Here is a 13992-nt window from a genome sequence, read left to right as displayed (position 1 = left end):
CTCAGCTGTAAAGCCGCCGCGCCGTTTTGCCTCAGGGGACAATCTAGATGTGCACCAAACCTTGGCGATAACAAAGCGCACCCTGGGAAATGCATTGTGCTTCAGGAAAGAGTCTGCTTATTTAGAGTTGGCTTTTACTGCTTCCATTTTGACATCCACAAAGGGCTGCAAGTGTGAAGCCCCATGGGGTCTGACATGTTCTTTCATCCCCGTTGCTCTTCCGCACACTCACGGCAGACAATGAGGCACTCAAAATTGCCCATGCCAGCCCAAAGCTCGGATTCATATGCTGGCTTTCAATTATTGTTTTAAATCAACCGCAAACATGCAAAACCACCCATCCTCCCTCCGTGACATGCGCACACTCACGGCAGACGACGAGGCGCTCTAAAGTGGCCACGCCAGCGGATTATCCGAAGGGAATTTTTGGGTTGTTGAGACATAGTTAGCTAGCTAACTGCACGTCACAACAAGGCCAAATTATTATTTTATTTGAACCCAAAACATTAAGGGGATAGCACAGATAAAAAAACATTATTTGCAAAACCTTGGTTATCAAGAAATGCCAAAAAAAAAAAACAATCACGCTGTCTGGCGCCCACGTACAACCTAGCAGGCCAAGCCACAATCCTTTAAAGCTCCTCTCCATTGCCTGCTCGCCAATAACTGGCAGATATTTTCACCCTTTCAAAGATATTCGACAGAGTGAGGAAAAAGGAGGGTGAAAAGGAGGAAGAGACAAACATTAATCGCTGCTCCGTCTCCATCTGTCATGATGTTTTGGCTGTGAAAAAAAAAGGGAGCTGAGCGGAGGAGGAAGAAAGTCGCAGTTAAACCGCAGATGGATGGATGGGAGTGAGATTTTGGACACATGACTTGATAAAGGAGATCAATGGTCACATGGTGTCAGACGGTTGCCAGCTTGTGCCGGGTCAACGCACATCAAGTGAAATTTTTGTCAACGTGTGTTTTCGTGACATTTGTGTACACAAGGTGAAGCAGAAAAAGTAGCAATGTGTGTGTGTTTGTTTGTGACCTACTGGCTTGTGATGTCCTCTGCACCAGTTCATTGGTGAAAGCGCCGATGCCTTTGTTTGAGATGGCTGCCAGGGAGAAGGAGTAGTCCGTGTTGGCTTTCAGGCCCTCCACCGTGTAGGAGTTTCGGGGGCCAAAGGTCAGCTTCTCCTAGAAGAGAAAGAGAGAAATGTGTTGACCAGTGCTTTCTGCCAAACAAATTGTTGTTGTGATATGAATTGAATTGCAACAAAGGAATATAACACAATATGTCTGCTTTGTAGATGCTCTTACCAAACTGCCATATTTGACAGGTTTGTAAAGGAGCTCGTAATTGATGATGGCCATCTTGGTGTAGGCGGGCTCCCAGGTCAGCTCAATGCTGGTGTCAGTCACTCTTCCGATTTTAAACTTCCCCGGTTGGCCTGGAACTGGGGAAGGGGGAAAAAAAAAAAAAAAGAAGATGACTTGAATTGACAGCATGTCTAAGAACTGTTTGGAAAAAGAATATTATTTTGTATTTATATCTAAAATATTAGAAACAGCTTTCTGTGTGTGTAATTTGTCACCATTAAATTCTAAAATCTAATTAAAAGACCTTTGCTCAAATGGAAAAAAAAAAGTTTTCTCTCATTTTTTTTGTTTAAAATCTATTCAAAATACCCTTTCGCCTAATTCCATTTGAGCTCTTCTTTCATCAGACGTCGAGAAATATTTTTACTCAAACCATATGTTTCTCTTTCTGTAAATGCTAGATGTTCAGGTACAAGTGTCCCGAGTCTACACGAGATTTGTAATACCATCACAGATTTGCCGGTTTAATCTCGTCACGCCTGCCCACGAATAAAACATTTGCAACCGGCTGCTGTCGTGACTGGAGGAGTAAGAACGTACCAAATTTTTCCTCTAGATAAATGTTAATCCGTTTGCAGTTCACAAGTCTTTGCAAACTTTAGCTTGTGCGAGTTACTCATTTGAAGGATGCGTGTGTTGTGACAGGTCACACCCAGTTCTGCGTGGCGGCTCGGTTCCACTTGTCTGAATAATCTGCTTGGTGATGCTGCGGGGCAGCAGACTAAGTGCCCCAAAAATTAGCATGGCGCTACTTTTAGCATACATGATTTACAATATATGATATGACATTATGTTCCCAACACCGACCTCCTGGCATGACTTTAACATGGACCGGGTCAGAGAAGGGCCCGTCCCCGACGGAGGTGAACGCCAGGACTTGGAGGGTGTACGTCTCGGAGGTCACCAAGCTCTGTATGGTCGTGATCAGACTGTCCTGGACGTTATGGATCTTCCACTCATTTATGGGCCGGGACGGGTCCATGGTGTAGTACACGCGGTAGCCCTTCACCTGCAACACGGAGGGATTGACGGATAGCGTGTTGAGTTTTTAAGGTCATCCTCAACTGAGCTGTGTGATAAGTAGTCTCGCACTTAATCTCACTGTCTTGCATGCACGGTAATCCATAAAGCCTTGCTCCAGCATAACGACAACGAGTATTTATCACAGCCAAGGTCGTCATTTGTGAATTACGGTTACTTCTGTCCAGATGGCCGAGCGAGGTTGCGGTTCACGCCTTGTCAGAGGTCACTGTCATAAGGTGACGACCTCCCGCGGCTGAAGGTCGGACAAAACACCTCGAATGCAGACTGTCGTCCGACTATGTCACCATATTTGTTTACTGTCCTCACTCGTGACCTCCACCGGCAATCCGTTGTCACTCCTTTAATAACTTTAATCCTCAAATGCACTTTTGTGAATAGTATTGCTGCTGGAAAAAAGGAAATGGGCTTCCAGAGGGAGCGCTCTTCATTAAGAGCAGAAAGCACCTTTTCTTTCTTTAGAGATTGAGCTAGTAGAAAGGTGGAGCACAATCTCTATAAAGGACATGAACCTGAACACTCCAAAACACTTCCCTGTGGGGAATTTTATGAAAGCTTTAATGTTTTAATCTTCTTAGAGTCTCGGCGCAAATCTGAAACCTTGTTAGTCTGTCATCAGTAAAAGCAAATGTAATTTCAGATGGGGATAAATCATTTTTTCCCTGCACTATTAGCTGGCAGCAATGCCGCGACTGTTCATGTCACATGAAAGTAATTACTATTTTAAAGCAATCACTTTATTGCTCCCCAGTGAGCTGCTGGCTGTGCACAATTGAAAGATTTAATGTAAAAAGAATCAAAAATATCTGTCGTCTTAATTAAATATGAGTTAAAAAAAGACCATTGGGCATTCCAGGTCCAATCGGCATATAATAGATACTTCCTGTTTTCCGACTTGAACCTAAATCAAATTATATGACTTCCCACCTGCCCATTTGGCTCCTCCGGGTCCTCCCAGCGAACCATCACCGTGTTCTGTGAAATAATGTGGGCTTGGACATTTCGCGGCGGGCTGGCCGGGGCTTGCTCGCCCGTCCGGGCCTCGACTCGCACAGAAGGGGGACCCTGGCCGATGCTGTTAAAGGCCGATACTCGGATCTCGTACTCGGTGTTGGGGTGCAGCCCACCGATGCTGTAGCGGGTGGTGGTGATGCTGTCTACCGTCTCGTACTTGCTGTCCGGACCTTTGGCTCGGTACTGGATGATGTAATAGGACACCGGGTCGGGGTTACCCGAGTCCCATGTGATGGTCACGCTGGTGGCTGTGGTCTCTGTGACCATGGGAGTGCCAGGAGGTTTTGGCAGAGCTGGGAGAAAAATCAAGATTGATTAGGACATTACTAAAGGAGACTGTGCAAAATTATGCAAAGTTGGAAATCTTCCATAGGAATTAACAAGAACTAAAACCAACCAGAAATTCCAAAATTCAAGCATTGGGTCTTATTGGGGGAATTTACAAATATATTTTTAGAATGTTTCATTGACAGTTTTATCTCCCATGGAAGTTTACCAGCAATGTTACGGAATTTCTTTTGTAAGTCTCTTACTTTTGACTAAGACCTGAGCCGTGGCCTCGATGATACCCAGACTACTCATGGCCACGCACGTATAGTTGGCTGACTCCCGGACGCCGGTGAGCTCCAGCACGTTGCGACCGAACGGCATCTCGTCCTCGGGGGTCAGGTCCTCGCTACCCACCATCCATTTGACGTAGGGCATCGGGGAGCCTACCGCCACGCAGGTGATGTTGATGCTCCCTCCCGGCATGATTTCGTGGTTGGAGGGGGGGATGGAGAAACGAGGGGGGACGCGGCGCACTGGTAAAAGGAGGAGAGTCAGGAGGGGGGGGGGGGGTAGAGAGGGCAGGAAGTTGAGGGATGGAGGGGGAGACGGAGAGAGAGAGAGAGGAGGTCGGGTGAGGGGGAGAGAGTCAGATAGAGAGGCAGAGAGCGAGATTCAGAGAGAGTGAAGAGAAGAGAGGTAACAGGGAGGGGGAGAATGAACTTCAGGTTTTTTTTTTTCCTTTTACAGAAATTACAAAGGGATATTTCAAGTTTACTTTATGGTATTGATGAATCCAACAGAAAGACACACATCTTGTGAAGCTCACCCAAACAGAGTGAGCAAACAATAACGTGACATACTCTTGAGTAGCGCTTCAACAAGGGGCATGATGTCAGTTTCTCTTTACGGAAATGTTATGTTTATTGATGGTGGTGTCAGATTTTTTTTTTTTTTAAATATAAATGCAATATAACATTTCCTTTCTGGCATCGCTTGGAGCTACATTAAACTTTGAATTATTTGAGTAAATGTCTTAACTCTATTGGGATATCTAGCGAGGACACCTACAGGAAACGGAAAAAAAAATCTTCAATAACTTCAATCCTTGTGAGAAGACTTTCGACAAAATGTCGGCGTGCGTCTGTGGGGATTTGTCGTCAAATTATGCAGAGTAACATTTGAAGCTTTGTTCTAGCTCATCCCAAAGGTGTTAGGTGGGAGTTCTTTCTCACCAAACTCATCCATACTTGCCTTTAAAGGCTTTTGTGCATTGCTGTTGGAACACTCAAGTCGACTCTTATCCAAATTGTGTCAAAAAAACTTGAAGAATTATTCCCTCACTCCAACCATCTGTCTTCCCTGTCCAAATTTTTTACATTTTCTGTTTTAAGGGTGAATAATAATTCATCCAAGCCTTAATGGATTATTGAATCACCAGCGAATTGTGCCCCAATTTTTTTGTCCATGCCAGTTCTACTGGATAGCGAGAGACTGAACTCATAGGTCACTTTGCATGCCTCGGCGACTCAAGAGAGAATAAAAAAAAAAAGTGGAGAAACACAACAGAGATAATGTGAAAGGAAGACACAAAGGAAACAAAGGAGAGGAAGATGAGACGGCGATGGAAGTGAGAGAGAGAGAACAATCGACTCTGCTCGGCTTCCACGCGATGACGTGGCAATGTAGGCAAGAGGCACATTGCGACAACAAAATACTGTACAGTACACAAAAAAGTTTCATACGGGATAACAGTGTGCAGTCAAAATGAATGTGGACAGGTGAGGGGGTTCCAATAAGGTGCCGTGGCAAATTACAGAGTGAACGTCGGACACGTTAAGTCAAGAACAAGACAACATGAGAGAGGCAGAACGGAGAGAGAAGAAGAACAAGTGCGGGCAAAAAAAGTGAGGTAGTATGTGCATGTTTATAAGTTCATAAACTTATGTACATGTTTCTGACGCTTCTACACATCAGGGTGCGGACAGAATGCCGAGGGGGCGGAGGAGAAAAAGAGGGAGGGAGGGAGGGAGGGGGGGAGAGGAGGGGGGAGAGAGATAAAGAGAGGGTTAGAAGAGGGTTTTCGGGGAGATGGAGGGGAAAGGGGCAAAGAGAAGAGGAGCGAGGAAGAAGAAAAAACATGAATCTATTTAAAAACACAGCTATATCAGAGTCAGGCCCATTCAGAGAGCAGGTGCTTCGGAAGTAAGAAAAAAAAAAAAAAGATAGGAAGGAAGAAAAAAGTCACAACACAGAAAAAAACAGAAAAAGACAAAGAGATCAATGGACAGACAATTCAGAATGGAGGAAGAATGAAAGGGAAGCGAGAAGGAGATCAGTAAAAATCTCATCACTTCAGATAAATTAAATGGTCAAAATAGAAAAATAAAAATAAAAAAAATCAATGAATAAAAGTCAACATTTGGATTTCGAACACAAAGAAAAATAGAAGGACTCTATATTCAATTTGCTAATGACAGATAAAGTGGGAGAATTATTTTTGGAATACTTGAAGAAAATAACGCCGGAAGATGCCCAGAATTGGATAGAGAAGAGACAGAGACAAAAAAATTGTTAGAAAGAGACATGATTAGGCAAGCATCTCCTCCCACCACAGCATGCTCTGGACACACACTGACACACACACACACTGATCCCCCCCCCCCTCCACACACACACACAGACCAACATTCAGCATGCACAGTGTGCAAACACATACGTGCAATGTCACTACATCTTAACCTGATCAATATGCACATAATATAAATTTTAATGAGCAAAAAATATATTTTTAATTAGAATGTTAAATGACAAGTGAAGAGCGCAAATGGAAAATTTAATTATCATATAATTATTATTATCATCATCATCAAATGGAAAATTAAATTATTATATAATTATTACTATCATCATCATTATTGGTCTACATAATATACATTAGAATGAGCAAAAATATATTTTTAATTAGAATGTTAAATGACAAGTGAAGAGCGCAAATGGAAAATTAAATTATTATATAATATCATCATCAAATGGAAAATGTAATTATTATATAATTATTATTATCATCATCATCATTACTGGTCTACAGCATGTATAAGTCCGGCTAGCAATGTGGCTAAAAATGGTTTACGTTAATGTTCATGTTAGTGAGGGGCGTGGCTTAGGTCAGAGACCTTAGGGGAGGGGTGGGAGTGAAGTGAAGCTACATTCAAATCTTGCAAACTCCTGCAGTATGCAACTAAGATGCTTTTGAGAAAAAAAATATCATCTAAGTCTTTCAAATAGGTAATTTAATCACAAAAACAGACACACCTCATCTTCAAGGAATAATTCCTCACGTACTCAGTGAGCACGCTTGCATAAAAATAATAGAGGCAGCCCTCATGATCCTTCTTCCATTATCCATAGTTTGAGTGAGGCGTGAGGTTACATCTATATTCACGGAACCAGCTTCTGCATCGAGACTCCGGAGGCGGCCGGTTAAAGGAGCCCTTGGCACAGCCACGGGGATTACGGCGCTATCTCTGCAACTTCTAAACTATAGCGCATATAGAGGGCCATTGAGGACCATCGGCGGCCTGACATTTACTCTGCGCAATCCCATCTGGCTCAAGGACACAACTTTCATTAGTCATGTAATAAGGCGAAACTTATCCCCTCAATAGTTGAGAATGCGAATGAATAGAATTGAAATGTCAATAGAAGCGTGTCCGAGTGTTTGGTGGCGATAGCGACGGTGCAGACGAGGGAAGCTCCACAGACGGCATGACACAGATTTTTTCTTTTTTTGGTCACTGCAAGCAGATCAGTATGTCTCCTTTAAGTTGGAAATATTGGACTCAATTACGACAGCCTAATTTCATGCTTTTCATTTATGAGTTACTGCGCTTAGCCATCTGGTTACTTTCAAGATTTGTTAACTAGAAAGAACACAGAATAATGTCTACAGGACATGATGATGATATTTTAGTACGTTGAATTTAATGGAGGGAGAATAAAAAGCCACTTAAGGCTCCTCGTGCTTCTTACTACAGAATGAAGAATAACAAAAATGCAGAGTCGAATCAAATAAATCTGAAACGGTAATTTGGTAACACCTTGTTGCTTTTTCCTGAGTAAGGAAAAAAATCTATTTGGGGAGAAGGAGGTGCAAATAAAGTTGTTAGCAATGGGTTCCATTCCATTTAGTTTTAAGAGGCAATCCCCTGTTGCTGTTGCTGCTTAAGTGTAAGTGAGCGACACACTGAATCCTTGACACTTTCATCTATAGAAGATCTGTTTTGGTTGTGTTCTAATGATATAGATATTTTGATCAAATAATGACAAAGATGTTTTTAAATTTCGTGGAGATTTTAAGTATAGATACCGTATTTTCCGGACTATAAGGCGCACCGGACTATAAGGCGCACCTTCAATGAATGGCCCATTTTAAAACTTTATCCTTATACAAGGCGCACCGGACTATAAAACGCACCATTAATGCATCATGTCAGATTTTTAATCCAAATCAAATCATTCTCCATTTTATCTTTTTTATTTCAACTTCAGACGCAACAAATTACTTTATAATCACCAAATAGTGATCCATAGTCTTTTTGATTCATGATTCATAGTCTTCAGCGGGCCACTTATGATTGATTTCATGACACAATGCTTCGGTCCAGTTTAAATTTAGGAATTTGGTCCATATATAAGGCGCACCGGACTATAAGGTGCACTGTCGGCTTTTTGAGAAAATTTTAGGTTTTTAGGTGCGCCTTATAGTCCGGAAAATACGGTCGTAGCAATTTAATAATGACGGATTATAATGGATCTCAGTCTAATAGTTGCTTTATTTATTTAAAATGTATCACTGAGGGAACATCTGCAACTAAAAATATATTTTTTGCTGTTCATCGCAGGGTGCCAGTTTCAGCGACATAAAATGCGACGATGAGTCATCGCCAAAAACTCGCTAATCAAGTTTACTAAAGATAAATGCGAGGGTGACGTCAACATACAGATGGGAAATTGCAAAAAAATAAAATAAAAAATCAGACTTAAAGCGATGCAACACATGAAGTGCAGCTTGAACCCAAAATCGAGGTTCCCACTGGATGCAACAAGTTCAAGACTGGAGTAGATGCAATGTGTCAGGTTGGTGCAATGAGGGAGGGGAGGGGAGGGAGAGGTGGTGGTGGGGGGTTAACAAGACAAGTTTAATGTGAACATAAAGTGTGGGAAGCATGTGCGTCATGCTCTTCACGTGCTCCTTTCTCTTTCTTTCCCTCTCTTTCTCTCACTCCTTTCATGCAATCGTCACCTCTATTATATCATCCAATTCTTTGGTCTGCATGACAACAATACATGCAAAAAAAAAAAAAACAATCGATTGGGGAGAGGGTGCTGCACACAAAGCAGTCAATGCATTTGGCTACAGTACGGAAAACGGATTTGGGGAAATTAACCGAATCTGGGAGACGTTTTTTATATAGAGTACGGAGGTCTTTGAGGATTTTCTTTCTTTCTTTATTGTTTCTCTCTGTTTCAATAAGAGAAGCTTTCTGAAACAAAGGAGTAACAAAAGAAAAGAGAGAGCACACCAACCTTCTCGAAGCTCTGAGGGATGGAAGGGGGTTGATGCGGAACACAATGACGTGAGGAGAGAGAACGAGGAAACACAGAGAGAATAAAAACGGCCTGCGCAAAGCCACGAGGGCGCACACACAAAATCACGCACACAATTATTAGAAATGATTCAACAAGGATTATGTGGATGCACAATGGTGTCAGCAATGTCCTTGTTTTTGGACATCAAATGTAAAAATGTATACTTTCATTGATTGACCTCGTAAGAGTTAAACTCAGGGGTGGGCAAACTTTGATGCTCCGGGTCTCCATTTCATTTCTAAATCATGAACGGTGAGCCGGGTCATTTGTAGATAAGATATATATTTTTTTTAATTTAATTTATATGTATGTAATGGCTGAAAATCATTTAGCTAACTAAGCCATCCATGCTTATATGTTGTTAGGCTTTTCTGTGAAAAAGAAATCAAAACAGTCTTAAAAAAAAATGTGCACGTAATCATGCAAAATAATTAATTTTGATAATACCAATACAATCATTGATTTTCCTTTTATAATAGAACATAAGTTGATAGTTATTTACTAAAATGATTAAAATAATTTTAAATGCATAGGCCGCTGTATTTAAATTTCATTTTATTTACATTAAATCAATAACCAATGAATCATATTTTATTTTAATCAAAGGGGAAATCAAGTCATTTTTTTCCTTCTAAACATAACATTGCGATTAAAATTGCATTTGTGGAATATGAATTAAGCAGGAACATCTCAGGAGGCGGCCATTTTGCAAGTGCTTACGGGCTCAGTTATCGGCCAATCACGGCTCAAAGCCAAAAAACAGGTGAGCCGTGATTGGGTGCCCGTCAATTTAGCTAACGCATCCACATTTAAAATTGAAGAGCTCTTTCTTATTTTTGATCACGTCGGACTTCTGCTTCTACAGCATGCTGATCATGATCAAGGTACTTTAGAGAGCTAATTATTTCTTGAGGATGGTATTTGCTGTCAGAAAATATCTATATAGAGCAACCACTGATGTTAAGGCTTGGCGGGCCAAATTAAAGAACAGATTGGCCTCGGGTTATAGTTTGCCCACCGCTGCTCTAACTCCTCAGGTCAGACAGCCCTCAGGTACAAAATCAATTTTAGCAGACAGTGACGTCTTCATGCAGTTAAACCGTGGTGTGTTTTCTACCACACCACAGTTTAAAGTGGACTTGTTAAGGTGGAAAATACCAAACAAGATCAACACACACTGCTGACAAATGGCTTGGTTAGTAGTACTTGTTGAAAGAGCACAGTCATGGAAAAGATTGGTTGGAACGCAACAGCACCCCAGCAGTGGCCATTTCATCGTGTTTCTATCTAGCTATGTGTGTCGTTGTTGCGTGTTGTGTTTTCAGGCCCTACCTCGCACGTAGAGGTTGGCTGGCGAGGAGTAGCGCACACCTTGAGAATTAGTGGCCACGCACTCGTACTTCCCTTGGTCGGTTTCCTCGCTGTTCTCGATCTGGAGAGCTCCTGGGGGGAATGATGGCATCACATGCTTCATGTCTGTTTTTTGGTCTTATATAGGGATGGTCACTTGAATTGCTTCAACATCTGTCAAAGTCTGTTTTGTTGTTACCGTATTTTCCGCACTATAAGGCGCACCGGATTATAAGGCGCACCGTCAATGAATGGCCCATTTTAAAACTTTGTCCATATATAAGGCGCACCAGATTATAAGGCGCATAGAATAAATAACTCAACGATGCTCAAACGTTAATGCAATCACAATATAGTAACACTCGAAATAGTGAAAATAACTCAACGTTGCTCAAACGTTAATATCACACAACACACAAAATAAACACGTAAAGCTTACTTTAATAAATTAATCCTCATCTACGAATCCATATTGGTCCATATATAAAGCGCACTGGATTATAAGGCGCACTGTCGGCTTTTGAGAAAATTGGAGGTTTTTAGGTGCGCCTTATAGTGCGGAAAATACGGTATTTCTTTTATAGCGAGGCAACGTTTGAACCGAGTGCAAAAAATATGAGGCAACTTCCTTAAGAAAATTTCTGTCAGTGTTCTGTCAAACAAGTATGATCACATTCAAAATAAAACTTGTATCTCAAGGTACCACCAGGACTAAAATGTGACACCAAATGAATGCACAAAGTTTGTCAATCAAATAGAAGTGCCCAAACTACTCTGTGTGGCTCCCCTATACTAAAATTATACCCAACATTTGTCAGGTGTTCTTTCCTTCATCTGGTTCCAAAGCGTTCTATTCTTACTATTTGACTTCCTCTCTTGCTAACGGGCCTTTTGAATTACCAAACAGTGATTTTTTTTTTCCCCTTGCAGCCGACTGTGTCACATTCATCTGATTTGAAACCAAGTTTGTCATCAAGCCGGGGGAGGAAGTACATAACCGGGGTTTACACTCTGCTGCATTGCGCTGAGCAAAGACAAAAATAACAAAAAAATGGCAGAAAATTTGAAAGTACACACAAACTGGAAAACAAAAGGAACCCACACAGGCATATATACACACACACAAGATATTGCATATTGTAGAGTGAGACACATTAAATCCCCCAGGCTGATTAAATATATCTTGAGTTCATCGGAAAATATATACAAGCTGCACGAAAGCTTGGCTGTAAAGCACCAAAGAAATACAGATTTTTTTTTCTGAGATGGCAAGGTATTCTTTTTAGAATGTTGCCTAGTAGACATCAATTTAATAATAATATAATAAAAAAATATATCAAATAAACATTTAAATACAACATATAAAATAAACATATATTTTTTTAACTTTTATTATATTATTGTTTATTATTTTAGGTAAGAATCGAATTGTGAAAATCAATCGTCAGGTATCTCTTGTCCTAAAAAAAAAAACTATACTAAATTAAATGAAAGGTTGAATTAGTGAGATATTCCCAAACTATTAAGAAGCTGCTCTGTCTTTCATTAGGTGAAACTTTCCTTCATTTTAGTGTTTAAGATCCTCATTTGTAGCCGTTCATTAAGTTCAGAGTGGGACAAATGCTTCTGTCTTGGTGGAGGCAAAGGCTCCTGTAAAAATTTGCGATCCGGGTCCAATTGCAGCAAATCAAAAGGCCAAACAACTGTCTCCATGCCGACTTCTTACTCGAGTACTTCTGCTGTCCACCGTCTCCGTAAAGCATTCCAAAGCACCGTTAACAATATTTACATAGTAAACTTGCAGTCTTGAAATAATTTTTTATGGAATATTGTGGTGAGTATACTTTGCATTAAATTCTGCATAATGTCGCTTTTATGAACAATGTTATTTTCCTTCTTAAATTAAATGTAGTGCATTGCCAATGGACAAGATAACTGTCACAAAATATTCCATCTAACCCAACAAACAAAGTTTTATTTGTTTCATCCATCTTGGCCTCAACTTTTCCCAACTCAGACTCAGCGAGCTAAATCTATCCTCCACCTGAGTCATTTTTTTTTTATCCCAGACATGAAAGGAAAACAGCTCATGTCTCGAGTGTTTCTCGTTTTTTTTCCCCCGTCTTCGCTCACAATGCAGAGAAAGCTTGTGATGAACAGGATTAAGAAATCATTAGAGCCTAGCTCTCCTCTCATGTAGTCAGGAGTACAATCAGACATGTCAGAGGTGAGCCAGACGTAACGAACACAACAACTCCTGTCTGGCGCAAAGGTCACGTTGGGCGCGGCGTACTCCGCATACACAAGCGAGCGGCGGTCAATCACCATGCGAGTCAGTCAAAGGCTGACCTACAAAAAGTCCAAGAAATGAAGAAGTAAGCTGCTTAAAGAGCCAGACTGAGATACGAACTCTGTCGACACACTTGCAGTAAAATGGTGGGAGGTGTATCATGACTTGAACCGATAGCTCAAATGGAACACCTGGAGCCGGCCGGCGCTAGCATCCATTAGCAGACGGATAATTACTTCACACCTTTTGAATCGCTTGACTTTGATATCTTCAATGCGAGTCATGCTGGGTGACGATCGGTTTTCTTATTATAATTCCGCCATTGGCGATTCATCATTTTCGTTTTGTCAGGAATAATAAAATAGCCTTATTGATTTGAATTTCTCATTGTCTTTTGCCCAACTTTGGCCAACCTTCAACCACAGCACAAATTTTGGGTGAGGCGCGTCAATCTATTACCCAGCAGTCGACCTCCGTGGCCATATTGCGGGCCATCTGCTTGACTGTGGGTGTCAGAGTCCGTTAAGTGCTTTGGTAAACTCTCCGACTCTTAGTCTCTCATGTCATATATTTGACAGTTCACCTGACTTATGTACATCTGAACCGGTAAGGAGAGAATCTGTTGATGAGCATTTTTAGAAAAAGTTCTTCTTAGGTTGTTCAGAGCAACATCTGTTATATTGTGTTGATGGTTTCTATAATCGTGGGGCTATTAAGAGATGGATTAAGTGGGGGCAAATCCCCCCTGAAGGCCCAGGTAGCAAATGCGAGACCGGCCATCGGAATGTTCCTACAAATAGAACCTGGTTGGGTCTTTAAGGCTTTGGTCCTTAGAAAAACAACAAAAATCCTCCAAGGCGCTGTTTCTGTACCCTTGACACTTTTACAGCCAGGAGAACCTTTTCAGCCCTGAAAAGGGCACAATGGAGTTCGATAATTAGCCCGATGGAATACATTAATGTACTTTGTGCCTTGAGGGACAGAAATTGATTGCGGCTCTATTTCGGGAA

At 41.4% G+C, this 13992-nt stretch overlaps 1 pseudogene; it reads right to left on the bottom strand.

Annotated features, from left to right (window-relative positions):
* Positions 1-13992, bottom strand: part of LOC119137508 — a 57292-nt pseudogene that overhangs the window by 16511 nt on the left and 26789 nt on the right.

Source organism: Syngnathus acus, chromosome 17, assembly GCF_901709675.1.
Source record: "Syngnathus acus chromosome 17, fSynAcu1.2, whole genome shotgun sequence".
Taxonomy (NCBI): Eukaryota; Metazoa; Chordata; class Actinopteri; order Syngnathiformes; family Syngnathidae; genus Syngnathus; species Syngnathus acus.
The sequence above is the reverse complement of the archived record's forward strand: the minus strand, read 5'-3'. Positions and strand labels throughout refer to the sequence as shown.